Consider the following 14,113-nt stretch of genomic DNA (forward strand, 5'->3'; position numbering starts at 1 on the left):
CAAAATATATCGTCAAGAAAATTAATGACAACTTTAGAATCGCTTGTCGGGGTTGCAATTGCTTCAACCCACTTTGAAACATAATCTACGACAACTAATATGTAAGTTTTACCAAAAGAAGGGGGAAAAGGTCCCATGAAATCTATTCCCCACATATCGAAGACTTCAACTTCTAATATGGTTGTGAGGGGCATCTCGTCTTTCCTTCCTAGATTTCCTGTTCTTTGGCACTTATCACAACGAGTAATAAATGAACGGATGTCCTTAAACATCGTAGGCCAAAAGAAACCACATTCAAATATTCTAGCTGCTGTTTTGTTAGCTCCATTATGTCCTCCATAAGAGCTAGAATGGCATTCCGACATTATGGATTCATACTCATTTTCACCAACGCATCTCCTAATTATCCCGTCACCACAAGTCTTGAACAAAAAAGGATCTTCCCAAAAGTACTGTTTAATGTCGAAGAAAAATTTCTTCTTTTATTGGAAATTTAATCCTTCCGGAACAATATTGGCTGCAAGATAATTAGCAATATCTGCATACCATGGTGACATGACGCTTTTCATTTGATAGAGATGTTCATCAGGGAAATCATCTCGTATACCGATAGTTTCACCTATAGGACCATTCTCATCTTCAAGTCTCGATAGATGATCGGCGATAAGGTTTTCTACTCCCTTTTTGTCTTTTATTTCTATATCAAATTCTTGTAAAAATAAAACCCATCTAATTAGACGTGGTTTTGCATCCTTTTTAGCAAATAAATATCTTAATGCTGCATGATCAGTGTAAATAATAACTTTCGAACCTAACAAGTATGACCTAAACTTATCACACGCAAAAACTACAGCTAACATTTCTTTCTCAGTTGTGGTGTAGTTTAATTGTGCACCGGAAAGTGTGTGACTTGCATAATAAATGACATGAAGTTTCTTATCCTTCATTTGTCCTAAAACACATCCGACAGCTAAGTCACTTGCATCACACATAATTTCAAATGGTAAATCCCAATCGGGTTTAGCAATAATAGGTGCACTGACTAAAGTTGTTTTTAATGTTTCGAAAGCTTTAACGCAATCTTCATTAAAATCAAAGGTAGAATCTTTCATGAGTAGATTAGTGAGTGGTTTGGAAATTACAGAAAAATTCTTAATAAATCTTCTGTAAAAACCGGCATGTCCTAAAAATGATCTTACTCCCTTAACAGTAGTTGGAGGGGGTAATTTCTCTATTACTGAGGTTTTTGCTCTATCTACTTCTAATCCTTTTTCAGATATTTTGTGACCTAAAACAATTCCTTCGTCAACCATGAAATGACATTTTTCCCAGTTTAATACCAAATTTGTTTCTTCACACCTAGACAAAACTTTATCCAAGTTTTCTAGGCACGAATCAAAAGAATCTCCATAAACTGAAAAATCGTCCATAAAAACTTCCATGATATCTTCAATGAAATCATTAAAAATCGCAGTCATACATCGTTGAAATGTTGCAGGTGCGTTACATAGACCAAAGGGCATTCTCCTATATGCAAATGTTCCGTAAGGACATGTGAAGGTTGTTTTATCTTGGTCATCCGGGTAAATGTATATTTGAAAGAATCCGGAGTAACCATCTAGAAAACAGTAGAAAGCGTGACCAGCTATCCTTTCGATCATTTGATCAATGAAAGGAAGAGGAAAATCATCTTTCCTAGTTGCTTTATTTAAATTTCTATAATCTATACAAACCCTCCAACCAGTGGTGGTTCGCGTAGGTATTAATTCACCTTCTTCATTCCTTACAACTGTTATGCCTCCCTTTTTAGGTACACAATGGATTGGACTAACCCATTCACTATCCGAAATAGGGTAGATGATTCCATTGTCCAGAAGCTTAGTAATCTCATTTTTTACTACTTCTTTCATATTCGGATTTAGGCGTCTTTGCCTATCCGCTTTAGGTGGCTTATCTTCTTCTAAGTGAATTCTGTGCATTACAATGCTCGGATTAATACCTTTTAAGTCTGAAATTTGCCAACCCATACTTCCTATCCTATTTCGAACAACTTTTTTCAATTTCTCTTATTGGATTTGTGTTAATTTGTTAGAGATAATTATAGGTAGAGAATCGCCTTCGCCTAAGAAAGCGTACCTCAAATGACTTGGTAATTCTTTAAGTTCTAATTTAGGTGGAACTATAATTGAAGGCGGAAGTGGTCCATCTTCTCGAATCAAAGGTTCTGGGTCCTTATCTTCTAGTTCCTCACTCATTATAGGTTCTATTATTTCTTCTTTTTGAACAATGTCATTTACACATTCTTCAATTAAATCAAGTTTCATACAAGCGAAATCCTCCATAGGATACTTCATCGCTTGATTCATATCAAACTCAATCTTATCATCGCCTATTCTTAAAACTACTTTCCCTTCCGACACATCAACTAGAGCACGTCCCGTGTTCATGAACGGTCTACCAAAGATTAGCGGACAATTTACGTCATAAGCAAAATCTAAAATAACGAAATCGGTAGGAAAAATAAATTTGTCAACTTTAACTAAAACATCCTCAATTATACCGTATGGTCTTTTAGTGGTTTGATCCGCTAATTGCAAAACCATATTGGTACGTTTGATGTCTTCTTCTAAGCCTAACTTATTAAAAATGGATAATGGCATCAAGTTAATGCTTGCTCCTAAATCACAGAGACAACTGGGAAATTCAATATCTCCCAATTTACACGGAATGGTAAAACATCCGGGATCCTTGAGTTTTGTGGGCAAATTACGTGACACAATTGAACTACAATCTTCAGTTAGTGAAATGGATGAAATTCCTTCCCAACTGATTTTCTTTGAAATTAAATCTTTGAGGAATTTACCATAATTGGGAATTTGCGTAATCGCATCCATAAATGTTAAATTAATATGCAAATTCTTAAGTTTGTCTAAAAATGTTAAAAGTTATTTGTTATAGTCCTTATTGCGGACTTTGTGTGGAAAAGGTGGTTTGGGTACAAAAGTTTTTGTACTAGAGTCAATTGGTGTATCTTTTTGTTTTAATGTATCGTCTTTGGGCGTCGGTAAATCAGTTCCAGGTAAGGTCGAATTTCCGGGCCTAAGTAGTTTTTCCCTGAACGAAGAGTGATAGCCTTAACATGCTCTTTCGGATTTTCTTCCGTATGGCTTGGAAGACTTCCCTCTTTGCGGGATGGAATTGATTTAGCGAGTTGTCCAATTTGAATCTCCAAATTATGGATGCTAGATGATTGGTTTTTAATAAGCTGATCGAATTTATTCTCGATCCGTTTAAAACCATCGTCGTGATTACTTATTTTTCCGCTCATAGCATCAATAAATTTGTCGATTTTAGAAGATAAAGTGCTAATCGTATCTCTTGATTGATTTTGATAATTAGTAGTACGATTTTGATTAGCATTAGCATTATTATTATCTCTCCAGTTAAAGTTAGGATGATTTCTCCAACCAGGAATAAGGGTTATTATTTTGGTTTTGCCCTTGGACAAAATTTATCTGTTCAATTTCGCTCATACCTTCGTAGTCCACATCCGTTTGGATTGGCTTACCATTAGAATCACACGGTGCCATAAACCTATCAATTTTGTGCGATAAGGCAGAAAATTGGGCTTGCAACATCGCTACTGGATCAAGATTCACTATACCTTTAACTGATGAAGTAGTTGAGGATGATGGTTTTGCTAATGGTATGTGTCCACGTTCCGCGGGCCAGATACTGCTGTTGATTGTCATTTCCTCTAAAAGTTCTCTTGCTTGGGCAGATGTTTTCTTCATAAATAACCCTCCAGACATAGCGTCCAATAAACCTCTAGTTGTAGGATTTAATCCATTATAAAATGTTTGCATTAAAAGTTCAGCGGGCAATTGGTGGTGTGGGCATAAACGTTGAAGTTCTTTAAAACGTTCCCAAGCCTCATAAAGAGTTTCATTATCATTTTGAGAAAAAGATGTTAACTCTTTAATGACTCTTGCGGTTTTTGCTAAAGGAAAAATTTTTGATAAAAATGCTTGGGCTAATTGCTCCCAAGTCTCAATTGATGCGGTTGGCATAGAAGTTAACCATTCTTTGGCTCGATCCTTCAAAGTAAAAGGAAAAAGGCGAAGTTTGATTGCTTCTGCAGTTACATTAGTAATTTTAAAAGTGTCACAAATTTCTAAGAAATTTGTCAAATGGGTATTAGGATTTTCGTTAGGTAACCCGTAAAATGTTACATTATTTTGCAACATATTAAGCAATGCAGGCTTAATTTCAAAATGATGTGCATTAATTTGGGGTCTAACTATACTGTTTGTTACACCGGCCACTCCTGGCCTAGCGTAATCCATAAGTGTGGCCATAACTTCTGGCTCGGTAATTTTTGTTTTTATGTCTTGTCTATCTGCAGGTTATGCTATAATTCATGTTTCAAGTAATCCTATCCTATGAGACTTTGCCTGTTTTCATGTCTGTAAAACTCCATTAAGTTGTAAACTCCATTTGGTCTAAGAAGAAAAATCCATTAAGTTGTAAACTCCAATGGATTGATTTCAAGATATTTGAGCATATAGATATAGTGTTGAAGAGATCTTCATATGGATGAGCTTAACACATTGTTTTGGACATTTTATCGAATAGAAAGAAAGCAAAAAAAAACTATTAATAGCCAAAAACAACTATTGGACTCTAATCCTCATTTATTTCCACGGGTTTTGTTTTTGTTTTTCTTTTCTTTCTTGTTATTTTTAAGGGTTCTTTCAATTTCTGGGTTAATAGGATCTGGTGACGTGCCTGAACTTCGAGAACTGCGCATGAACTTGAAATTTCGCACGAACCGAAACTACCTACAAAATAGAATTTGAAAAATAAATATGTTAGTAATTGAAAATAAATAAAACATAAAAGTTTGAATAAGTATGAATAAACCTAGATTCGTAATAAAACACGAAAAATTTAAAATTTTGTCAAAAATTTTGGCGTTCCCCGGCAACGGCGCCAAAAACTTGTTGAGCGATTTCCGCAAGTGCACGGTATACGCTTGTAGTAATAAAAGATATCGATCCCACAGGGAACGTTTTTTAACAAAACTTATTTACAATCGGTTAAATTTACTTTTAGGTTTATGATATGGAAAAATTGTTTAATCGGTTTTGGTTTTGAAATTGCTAGAATGAGAATTAGGTAGAGTATGAAAACGTTAGAAAATACTCTGATTTAAGAATGAATTTGCAAGATAGGAACGTTCAGTACTTTTTAGAAAAGTAAACAGATGTATTTGTTTGCATTAAGCAAAGAAAACAACTTTAAACTTTGTACGAATTATAAAGATGAAATAAATGACGGAACCTCTAATTAATTGGCTTTGAACATGACAAAACCCTTTCGGGATAGTTTCCCTTAATCAAATTAAAACTCTTTCGAGATAATAATTTGCCTAAGTGTTCAACAAAGTTTCCTTGTAAAGATTTTGGATTAAATACATTTTAATGAAAACACCAGCAGTCACTTTAGTGGATTGGTTACCATAAGTGCTGCATAAAAATCTATCGAATAGAACGGACTTTATTAGATGAAATATAAATTGATACAAGTTTACAGAGAACATGGAGCATGGAAACATTCGACGACTTGCAAGTGAACGGGTTGTCAATCCTTTCCTTGGGTTTCGTTAGAGTTTGTCAGGCTCAGGGGCGGATCCTCTACTCAATCTTCTCGTTGAATCTTCATAATAGAGACTGGGTCGGTCTACTACCAAAATGAAAACTAAATTGGAACAATGTCTAAACGCTACTAAACTTGTTATTATTGAATAAACAATGTGTGTACATCATATTGTTTTGAACAGAAATGAAATCTAACTTCTGAATCACTTGACTCAGAATTTCTGCATAAATTCTATACTAATCTCTTTTTTCTACATATCTTCAACTCTCCATCAACTCTTTATTTATAGATGTTGAAGAGTCTTGATTGAAGTGTCGTGTCCGTTGTGAAGGATCGTGTCCGTTGTGAAAGGACGTCTTTATCCACCCGAACGATCGCGTTTCATCGAAAACGAAAGTGTGTAACTAGGCTTCTAAAAACTCCTGCTCGTACCGAGAATATTAAATTTCGTACCGAGAATGGGGGAGCATCAATTGGTCTTCAAACGAAGGAAGGAAAAGCTGGGGAACGCGTGTCGCGACCGTGAATTTGGGGGTCGTGGTCGCGGCACGGAACGTTTTTCAGTTCTTCTGCTTTCGTTCGCGTCCTTGATTTGGCGTTTATTAATTTCTGTCGTCTTCGACTCCTTTTGTAGGGTTTTTCTTCTGTTTTTTTAGCTCTTTTCGTTCCTATTTGGATTTTACCAAATATTTATGTACCTTACAAGAAAGAAACATATTCGAGAGTAAAAGCTTTCTAAACAGTTATAAATAGCATAAATTCGTAGCAATATTGATGTAATTATTGATGATATTTTAGGTATATTTTGGGCTTAACAATAACCCAGTCCGTGAAAGTCTGATCAAACCCCAAATGTTGCAGTACCTCCCATAGATAGGTCCACTTCATTCTGTCGTATGCCTTACTGATATCGATCTTAAAGGCCACATCCCCTTGCTGACCCTTTATGTGGCGCTTCATGGTGTGAATAATTTCAAAAGCGGCAATGACATTATCAGAGATAGCTCTACCTGGCACAAATGCTGATTGTTCACTGGAAATGATAAGAGGAAGCACCTGTTTGAGCCTGTTAGCGAGAACCTTTGCCACAATTTTGTAGAGCATGTTGCACATAGATATCGGCCGAAGGTCCGACATTCGAGAAGGGGCAGCAACTTTTGGGATAAAGACCACATTAGTATCAGAGAGGTGAGGAGGGAAATTACCCATTAAGAGCCATTGCCGACAATGTGTAAAAACATCAGGGCCAATTAAAGACCAGAAGCGCTGAAAATAAGCAAGGTTAAGCCCATCCGGGCCCAGGGCCTTATCGGGATGCATGGAGAAAGCGGCCTCTTTGAACTCTGCTAAGCTGAAACTAGCCGTTAGACCAGCATTCATCTCTGGGGTAACCTTTGGACTAAGGAAATCGAGGTTTGAAGCCTCATCCTCCTGGTGCGTGTGAAAGATGTCAGTAAAATATTCCACCGCCACTTCCTTCATGCCTTCAACTGATTCTGTCCATGAGCCATCGGTTTTCTGAAGCCTATCCACTCTGTTGGTTCGTTTACGAGCCAAAGCTGAACTGTGGAAGAACCGACTATTTTTATCCCCCTCCTTAAGCCATGATATCTTTGACCGTTACCGCCAATACATCTCCTCCTGCATCAGTAACTCATTCAGGGCCTCTTTTTGTTGTTTAACTGCCAAAACCGACGCCATATCCGATGAATGCCTAAGCTCTGCTATTTGTCGCTGACACTGACCAATTGTCCTGTGGAATTGGCGTTTAAAATCATCTCCCCAAACTCTCATAGTTGTTATACTGTTCTGCAGCCTCTGTATCAGCCCCTCCCCTCCTGACCGATCCCAGTCACTCTACACAACCTGCAAAAAATCTTTATTGTGGAACCAACCATTTTCAACACGAAACTGGTATTTTTTACGAGAACTCGGGCTGATGTGCAGATTAATCTCAATTGGATAGTGATCCGACGTGCCTGAAACAAGACAAGTGAGAGAGGCATGAGGGAAAGTGTCTAACCAGTCACCATTGACTAGACTTCTATCTAGGCGCTCTTCAATAAAATGATCGGTGCCCCGACCTTTCTCCCAAGTATAGCCATGCCCCTGCAACGGGAGATCCACCAAACGGCAATAGTCTACTGCACTCCTGAAACCCCGGTACAACCACTCCGGATGAGGTGCCCCGCTGTAGACACCGAGTCGGAAGACCTGTGACGAAAACCCGTAACAAGATGGTTGGAGTGGTTGGTTCCAGAAGTTTTAAAGCAAAAATATATAATAAAAAAGATGTGAGGACAGTAGGAGTTGCGGTCGTCGAATGGACGGCTCGCGAGTGCTCAGCGACGTGGTGGGAGCGCCTAGCGATAATCGGTGCGCACCGACGACAGTTGGACGCGCGCCCGACAGCACGGGGCGCACACCCAACGTCCGCTGGGCGCACGCCCGACGTCCGCTGGGCGCGCGCGCCGGACAGCGCGGGACGCACGCCTGACGTCCGCTGGGCGCACGCGCCCGGCGGCCGTTGGGCGCGCGCCCAACAGAAGTTGGGCGTACGCCCCACAAAAGTTGGACGTCCGCCCAACCAAGTCGGGCGTTCGCCCAACTAATGTTGGGCGTCCGCCCAACTAAGTTGGGCGTCCGCCCAACCTACTTTGGGCGACGCCCAATTTTAATCGGGCGTCGCCCAAAGTTTCCGGGGATCCGTGCCTATAAAAGGCACGGATCCCCATGCATTTGGAGAGGAGGGGGATTTTGGAGAGCTTTCTCACTCTAGACATTTTTAGAGAGAGAAAGTGAATTTTTTTGAGGAAAATATTTTTTTTCTCAAAAAGTCCGAATTTCCTAAAAGTTAAATTTTTACTAAAAAACACAAAAAAAGCAATTCGTGGAATCAACCGACTTCAACTGTCAATACCGAACTTGAGGTATTATCTGAGGACTAGACTCGTGTTATTTATTTTAATTATTTTATTTATTTATTTTTATTTTTAGTCTTTATTTTTATTTATTTACTTATCACGTCTTATTTAATTTCCCGTATTTATTTATTTTTGTCTCGTATTAAATAAACGTTCGTTTTTGTTTTGAAGTGAAAAACCTCGTTTTAATATCCCAATACGAACCGTGATCCGATTTGAAGGTAGTTCGGGATTAAAAAACGTTGTAATTATAAGTTTTGAAAATATTTCGAAATAACGTTTTAAAATAAAACATCGTTTTAGGATTCTCCGTTATAGACTATGATCCTATTTGGGTAGTTCGGAGATCCAAAACGATAGAATAGATCTAATTTAAAGTGTTTGAACAAATCTGGAAACTATTGGAGCAGTTCTATAATTTTCATTTTCTGTCACTAAAGGCTGTTTACCGACGGATTTTCCGTCGGTAAAGCTGCTGAAATGTAAAAAATGTTGTTTTGATCCCTCTTTCTCAACTTTTAGACTTTTGGTCCTTGTATATATATGTGTATAATTATGTAATGTATTTATGAAAATTATTTTGGGTTATATAACTATTAATTACATATTATTTATCTATCTACCTTATATTTTAAACTTAATTTACATCAATTTAGTTTTGTAAAGTAACATACTTGTACATATATATAGTTTTTGGTTTATTTGAGTTATATTAGCCATTATTTAGGGTGGTGATTATTTTCTATATATTTATTATGTAAAACTATTTTGGAATGAATTTAACTTTCTTATTTATGGATTTTATTCTCTGTTTTTACGTTGTTTCTTAAATCAAAATCAAAGTGTATTTTAATTAGTATTATCTCTATTTTCACTTATATATATGTACTATTATTTTTCTTACCATATATTTAACCTACATATATTTTTACTATTTTTACCATTCTTGTATATATGTATAAATATGTATATTTATTCTCCTTTTAGGTTTCCTATATGTATATATTCTATAAATATATTTGGGTTGATTTAGACTAAATTTCTTAATTGTTGTGATTAGAGTCCATTGAGTGAAAAAAGGGAAAATAAAAGATAAAAAGAGATTTCAAGTTGTTTGTCTAAATTAAAGCTTTTCTAGATGTTCTTCAAGAATAAATAAAAGATTTTTGTCATTTTAAACCGTTTCCTAAAACATCACGTTTTAAAACCTTAATTCGTTCCAACGACGGATTAAGCGAACCTTGTAATTAAAATCGTTTTCTATTTGTAAATAATAGAGTTTTGAATCGTTTTCTTGTCTAAATGATTTTGTACAAAAATAAATGAACTTGTATGCTTAACCATGTTTTTTTGTTAAAACTTCTTATCTCACGTTTTCAAACGCTCGAGTCGTTCCAACGGCGATTCGAGTCAATGTCATGTAAATTAACGGGGTTTTAAAACGTACCTAAATCGTTCCAACGGCGATTAAGGTACGAATCATGTAAATAAACTCGTTTTTGGGGAATGAGATTAGCTTAGAAATAGTGTATAGTCTAAAGCATAAAATCACACTGTGAATAAATCAATTCTTTCTTCTCCCCCTCTCTCTCCTATGTATTTTTTTATCTATGCAAAATGGGTGATTCTTTACTAAAATGGCTTTCGAATAACATGCTCAAAACGGTTTTCAAAGCGAGAAAGAAAAGGTTTCAAATGAATTTTAAACTTAAAGAAATATGCGATTAGTCCGTTATCGCCTAACACGCTGAGTAGGAGGCCGGTGGTTCATAACCGGGCGATGTCGGGGTGCCTAGTAGCCTTTCTCCGGAAAGGAGCTAGCCTTCTCGGCTCGTACCTAAGTTTCCCGAACCCTCACCGGTCTCCCGCAAGGGATCGGTGTTCATTTTCCCATTCGTGGGTGGCGACTCTTCCATACTCCGAGCTCCGGTCCTGCCGAGCAGCTTGATTCCACGATTGGTTGCTTTCGGCACCAATCACCGCTTACGTCGCCATGAGGTGTCCACCCTCCGGTCCGCCCGGGCGAGGCCGTTCGGCACCTTGTCAAACAAGTGGCGACTCTGCTGGCGAGAAATTTGATTCCGGAAGGCGTGTATTAAGCCCTTAACGGGGACGGATCGTATTATTTCTTTTCGTATGCATTCATACGCATTATTGCAAACCTTTTGGGTAATTTCCGCGAAACCTCTAGCGAGAGTCCATTCGTCGCTCGAAAGAGGCTAGTGTAAGTTCCCCCTTACAGTAAGGCGCCAAAGGGTCCCCATCGATTCATTAGGGGCGAATTTGTGCGGTCCTGTGAGGTCCCGCGATCAGCCGTGTCAGCATATAGTAGCCTTAGAAGTTGCCATAGGATTACCCGTTACTATTTTTGATGTGATGAATGAATCAGTTCGTGTTTTCAAATTGCCATGATACGTGTCTAAATCCTAAAATATGTAAAGGAAATGAAACGATACGTTAATATATACTCTTAAACCGATATACAAACTACCCCAAAACATCGAAACGATTCGAACTAAAGACGACTTAGTCATCTTGTATGAATGAACTTGTGCGACCCGCCTGGTCCATTTCCGTGTCCCGAAGAAGGCACATGTTCAGGAAATGCGTTATGACGTAAGCACGTATTAGTATGAATCGGTTTGGTATTGAGCATAGCTATATCTCGATTCAAAAGACTATATTAACAGTAGCCGTTATTCACATTCTTTAAATAGGTTGGGATAAAACGAGATTATGACAAAACGAAAACAAAGAACATTTCTGTTTCGAATGACCCCGTTGTAACGTAACGAGTTTCGCAAACGTGGCCCGACCCTTTCGAATAAAAGACGAGCTCTTACGTTATTCCTTGTGTTGTTCTTAAGAGAAATGGACGTATTCGCGAAAGTGACTAAGGAAATAAAAGAAAAGTAAAAGGATAAAAATGACCAAAATCATTATGTATCTATGATATATATCCATCCCGAGGGTAGTTAAAGAAAATGAACCAATGCCGTTAAATACGTGCCTCGAGCCGGTATGTACGCCGTTCAAAAATTTAAAGCCGAATTAAGCTAAACTGCATAATTGCGCCATATGGACGAGACTGTGGGTTTGACTAATGGCTCGATCATTTCGACCGTTACCAAACTACAAGAAATATGGCCCGACATGCGTGTTTTCTTAACTCGTGCCTAAATGAAAAAGAACGGTAATATCCCTGCTTCGAATAAGCATGCGATTCAACGAAATGTTGATTTTCTATAACCACGCTAGAATGGTATATCCCGTAAATTGGAAAGAAATAAAATTTGTTAATAGCCGAAAGATTACCGTGCGCTCGAATAAGACTCGCCGTCTTTTTACGTAGCCAAAACAAGCAAACGGATTCTTAACGCTAAAAACAAACACGTTACGCGATGATTCTGTTCCCTAAAATAAAAAGTGATTTCATCACTAAATAAACACATGTTTACGTCTCTCGATAGATCCAAAAAGATCCCGTTGCAATCCAAAAATCGAGACACGAACCCACACGAATAAAAGGGAATGAGTCATTGTCAATAACGAACGATTGAACCAGAAGAATAACTCGTACCATGTCTAAATCCGAGGTACGCTCAAAAGGGAATCAAAACCCGAACTAATGTATCTCGCGAAATGACAAAAGACAAGTTATTCGAAAGAACAATCCATTTGGTCGATATCTTAGTCACTAAACGTTGATACGTCAAAACGAACTGTATTGTCTGATAGATGATTTATTTCTCCTCAATAATCGACGGCATCACGCGTCCCCTGGACCGCAATGTGAGCCCCAAACCAAAATCCTAAGAAAGAGACTTGGACCATCGAGTGTGTGGAGGAATAAGGGTGGAAGAGAGATGTTGTGATACGTGTAATTAGGCTGACGTTTGTTCTTCTTATCTTATATATCTGTAAATAAATAAACGCACACACCACGAATCATGCATATAAAATCATGCATACATACTAATGGATACTGTTCGTGCAGACGTCATCATTAAGCGGTTGTGGTTCCGTGAGAGTAACCGGCTAGTCAGGCAGTTTGATCAGCTACAGATTGACAGTTCCGAATCAGCAGTTGTGGCTTCTGAATCACCTTCGTCCGAGTATACTCAGTCTTCTGCCAGTATGTCTGCGACCGACGAAAAAGTGGCCGAATTAGAAACCTCTGTGAACAACATTAATGATCAGTTAGCCGTAATTTTGGCCCAACTCGCTGAGCTAGCATTGAAGGATAACAAGAGTGGTAGCAAATGCGCTGAGAATGAAGTGAACACCGGTCCCTGCTTCGGGAACGAGGATGACTATCAGGATTATATCTAGAAACAGCTTGAGAAAGAGAAGGCTAAGGAAGAGGAGTGGAAACAGCACATCACTCAGGAGGTGCAGGATCTGCGATGGGGAAGCTCCGGGAGTCAGGAATTTTATAATTTGAAAAACTGCTTGTCGGCAACTGCTTTGCCTTTGAAATTCCGGCTCCCGGACATGAAGAAGTTTGATGGAACTCGGGATCCTACGGCTCACATGAATCAGTATGTCGCGGTAATGAAGGACTTGATCCTGACTGAGGATCAAGTCCTGGGGCTGTTTAATACTTATCTGGAGGGGGTTGCCCTCGTATGGTTCCATGCGTTGCCGATGGTTACGAAAAGAGATTGGAAGGAGTTAGCGAAGTCATTCATCGCTCAGTATAGCTTCAACACCATGCTTGAGGTTACTCTGAAGGAGCTAGAGAGCACTAAGCAACAAACTGGTGAGTCTTTTTCCGATTTTGTGAGGAGGTGGAGAGCCAAGGCGGCGGTTATGAAGCAAAAGCCGCTCGAGCAGGATCAGATCCGAATGGTAATTGGCAACACGTTGACGTATATTAAGAATGAGCTGTGGTATATGCCTTTTACCGATTTCAGTCAGATGTATAGCTGCGCCTTGATAGTCGAGGGGGACGGAGAGCCGAAGAAAGCTTATACCAAGTGGACAAAGTCTGGATATGGTGCCGGAGGGCCAAGCGTGAGTACAGAATCGGCCGCAGTAAAAGTGTTTGATCTTAATGCTATCGAGAAAAGGCAGTTCGCCAAGTTTGATCAGACCTACGCAAAAGTTTTCGAACGATTGCAGAAAAAGGGATTATTGAAAGCCCTCACTCATTATAACAAGGCGCCGCCAGCTCCGCAGATACAAGCTAGGGGATACTGCGAGTTCCACAGTAATTACGGGCATACTATTGAAAACTGTGAGAGGTTGAAGCACGAGATCCAAGATTTGATCGAGGAGAAGAAGATAGCTAATCCTTCGTCAGCGAACCCTTCCACTAGGCATAATCCACTGCCTAATCATAGGGTGAGCATGATCAGATTTGGGCTGAAAGAAAGCGTGGTTATGGAATCCTTCGAGGAAAATGAAGAGGAGTTCTTGGACTCCGATGAGAAGAGCAATGTGGGAAATGGTTTATATGTGTCCTTCCTTGGTAAGGAGCATGAGGGTGAACCGATGGATGAAGAGTTAGACGGTGGAGCACCGTA

General features: G+C 38.8%; 1 non-coding gene across 1 annotated transcript; it reads left to right on the top strand.

Annotated features, from left to right (window-relative positions):
- The first annotated feature begins 3,882 nt into the window (after nucleotides 1-3,882).
- On the top strand, nucleotides 3,883-3,989 carry LOC136225056 (small nucleolar RNA R71). Its single transcript, XR_010686794.1, has one exon. It is a non-coding gene; the product is annotated as a small nucleolar RNA R71 (small nucleolar RNA).
- Nucleotides 3,990-14,113: the final 10,124 nt, after the last annotated feature.

This window comes from Euphorbia lathyris, chromosome 3 (assembly GCF_963576675.1).
Source record: "Euphorbia lathyris chromosome 3, ddEupLath1.1, whole genome shotgun sequence".
NCBI classification, from domain to species: Eukaryota; Viridiplantae; Streptophyta; class Magnoliopsida; order Malpighiales; family Euphorbiaceae; genus Euphorbia; species Euphorbia lathyris.